A 3518-nucleotide genomic window follows, 5' to 3' on the forward strand; every position below is an offset into this window, starting at 1 on the left:
TTAAAAAAGGAAAAAAAAAGAAAAAATGTGATAACTGAAAATGTGTTTAAATCATGATAAAAGGATTTAAACAGATGTTATTTTTTTCAAAGTGTTATTTTAAAAAAAGAATTTTAAAGGGCTCTTGATATGAGAAAAAAACCATATTTGGATGCATCTTCAGGGGAAATTTCTTACTCCTAAAGGCTGTAGTTCATGATTGCCATGAGTTGGGTTAGAGGTAAATGAAAGAGATTCCAGAGGGGAGAAATCAGTAAGGAATACCAATGTATTTTTGGTTATGAGTGACAATTTAAGTGAAAGTGTCTTCAATGTTATTTAACAAATTGTGTGTGCACCATTACTTTTTATTAAAGTTTGTGTTCAGAAAAGAGACAGTGCAGGACTTGACTTTTGGAGAGGAGTTGGAATGTTGCTTAGAAACTTCAGTGAAAGGCAGAGGAGAGAACACTGCTTCCTTACATAGTAGATACACTTTCTACAGGTTTAGGGAGTGACTACCATGCCAAATGCCTTTTATTTTTTTCTTTTGTGTTACTGTGAACTTGACCTTCTATCTCTCTATCTCTTTCTTTTTTTTGGGGGGGGGCACCAGGACCAATAATCACTAGCTGCCCAGGTACCAAAAATTTATGCTTCTGAAATCTCTTGATGTTGATTCTGCACATAGAGCCATCAAGCTGCCCTGTGTACGTCTCATGACAGAAGCCCCTTTTTTCACCTTCTCTATTTTATATGTATATATGTACTTTTAAAAGTACATACATTATTTGTTCATTTGTTTACTTAGTTATTTTAATAGAAATGGAAATGGGCAAGGGATTTTTCCTTTCCTAACAACCCAAAGCTTTCAGGATCATTATGAACAAGGACAGAGTGAGAGAAGGCTTGTTCTTTCTCATGTTCATTTTTCTGTTTTTCTGCCAACGATTGCCTTCTTTAGGAATAGTGATTCTGTGACTTTGTTTCAGAAAGAGTTATAACTCCTGAAAGTTAAATGTCCCTCAGAGGGCCCAGGCACGTTCCATGGAACTAAGTGAAGGGTAAAGTTATAAGAAGAAACCCAGAGAGAGTAGGAGGAAAGAAGACTTTGGACCTGGCAAAAGGATGGCTTATTTTGGCTAGACTCCTCCTGTAGTTTAAATACCAAATGATTGAAAGCAAATTGGATGTTAAGGAAGGCGGGAGTGCCCCTGTAAAGAAAAATAAACACCCAGTGACCCTAAGTTGGTCTTGGAGGAAATCAAACCTCTTGTTTTGCCTCAAATGTTGAAAGAACCTAAATATTTCTTTGTGTACAGCATAATTTTTAGTTCTTTGGATTTTTCTAAATAAACTGGTTATCTGAAAAAAAATACCAGTTGGTGGAGGTAAAATCTGAGGAGCAAGAGAATGTGGGAAAATTGAATGTAAAAAAGCAGAACTTAAAATACTTTATTATAAAAACATATTGCTAACATACACTATTACATTAGTATTAATGTTACCCCATTTCAATTTGTCTAAAAGCATAATTGTATGTATTGTTAAAACATTAGTAATAAAAGGAGGATCTTTTCTCAAAGGAATATTATTTACAGAATATTAATAGGTGTCCCATGAGGATAAGGAATCCATAGTTACATATGTTTACAGAAATGATGGGTTAAATAAAGTTAATCTTTTTTAATGAAAAAAATTTCAAGAATTTTATCTATTATTATTAATCTCTAAATGACCATTTCTTCAAGATTTTCCAAATGAATTGTTCATAGAGTCTTATTTTTTACAGTATCTTTTGAGAAAACTGTAACATAAGATGGGAAACACTGACAAATAGAAGGTGCTTTGGTTTAAAAGGTTGCTGCTCAAAGATGACATCCCTTTGAAATGAATGCTAGTTACAGTTTTGTACCCTTTCTAGGCCAAGCCCTGTACAACAGCTTGCTTTATTGTTGGGACAACTCCATGAAATACACGTACATATCTGCAGTTAGTGGCTAAAACCAAGATCCAGAAAGGCTAAATGTTTTCTCTAGTTCATGCAGCTAACAGAAAAGATGAAGCTAACGCTTGAAACAGCTTTGTTTTTCTTGTAGGCTGTGTTCTTTCAGAGATGATAAGCAACCTACTGACTTATTTTTTTCAAATTTAAGATTTGATCAGGGTCCAGACATGCAATGTGAAAGCAAAAATACATTTTTTAGAGAACAGAGTAATTAGTATGTCTCTTCATAATTTCAGAGGTGCCAGAAAGCTCTCGCTCCTCAAAATACCTGCTCAAGACAACTACATAATGCAAAAATTAGAAATACAATTATTTTGCTTAAAAATATTTCCTTCAGCTCCACCAGACTTGCTTTCCATCAGTAAAGGTCTGATATCATTTTTTTTCTGTTCAGTAAATGTGTTATTGGGCATCCCTGTGACAACCAAAAACAATTTTATTTTCATAGTTAAAAATATAAATATTCTTGCATATATTTTAAAGATGTTTCAACACTTTATAGACATTTTCAAGTGTGGCTAAAAAACAGCATTGCTTCGAGAAAACTTAAAAAAATGAAACAAACAAAGCTAGACACCTCACAAACTAGACTTTCTTAAATATCTAACATTGGAATTCAGGCATTTTTATTATTTTTTTAAAGTTGCCAGGTAATTTAGGTAATTATTACTTTATCAACATTTTAATTTCTCAGTATAAATGGACCCATGAGAAAGATATTATAATAGCACAGGGGGGAAAATATACTGGGAGTCACAGGACTTAAGCTGCAATCCTACCCTCTCCACAAAACCTCTGTTAAGAACTTAAATGGCATACATCATCTCCCTGGGCTTCAACATCCCTCTTTCATGCTGGGGATACTAACCTTCCTCAAAACATGATTGTTGTTATTAAAAGATACAATGGATGCAAAGAGCAATTTGTACATTGTATACTTGCCATTTCACCTTCCCTCTTGAGAGTCCAACTTCATTCTTGGTTGCACATGAAAGTGTTAAGGTGCCAATTGTTTCCATTGGGGGCTGACAGGCTGATACCAAAGGGAAGGGAGCAAAGCTAGTAACAGGAGCTGCCTGGAATTTATCTTTTGCTCTTTCCATGTTTGTAATTCCTCCATGGGTCTTCTTTCTCAGAATAGGAGTTATAGGTGCATTCGAGACACTCGAGCTACAGGTGCTTCTCTCACCTCTTCCTGACAGGTTCTGGATCAGTTTAGCTTGTTTAGCATTTTCTATTGGTAGTTAGCACTACTTAAAATAAGGTTAAGTCAGGACCAGACCATGCTCAAAGTTGTATCCACACGCTCGATTACTTGATATTTAGATATACTAACTCCAGAACATGAGTTTGATAAATAATGGGACTCTAGTGTATTGTACTATATCAAGAATTTGGGGAAAAGTCATAAAAAAGAATGTCTTGTTAAAGGTGAGATCATGTGGTCTTTGTCTTTCACCACCTGGCTTATTTCACTCAGCATAATGCTTTCCAGTTCCATCCATGCTCTTTCAAAGAGTAGGAGCTCCTT

At 34.8% G+C, this 3518-nt stretch overlaps 1 non-coding gene across 1 annotated transcript; it reads right to left on the bottom strand.

Annotated features, from left to right (window-relative positions):
* Positions 1 to 584: 584 nt before the first annotated feature.
* LOC119056669 (U11 spliceosomal RNA) lies at positions 585 to 716 on the bottom strand. The gene has a single exon (XR_005083924.2). It is a non-coding gene; the product is annotated as a U11 spliceosomal RNA (small nuclear RNA).
* Between the last annotated feature and the right edge of the window lie 2802 nt (positions 717 to 3518).

The sequence above is a fragment of the Artibeus jamaicensis genome, unplaced genomic scaffold (assembly GCF_021234435.1).
Source record: "Artibeus jamaicensis isolate MK-2021 breed Jamaican fruit bat unplaced genomic scaffold, CSHL_Jam_final contig_603, whole genome shotgun sequence".
In the NCBI taxonomy this organism is placed as follows: domain Eukaryota; kingdom Metazoa; phylum Chordata; class Mammalia; order Chiroptera; family Phyllostomidae; genus Artibeus; species Artibeus jamaicensis.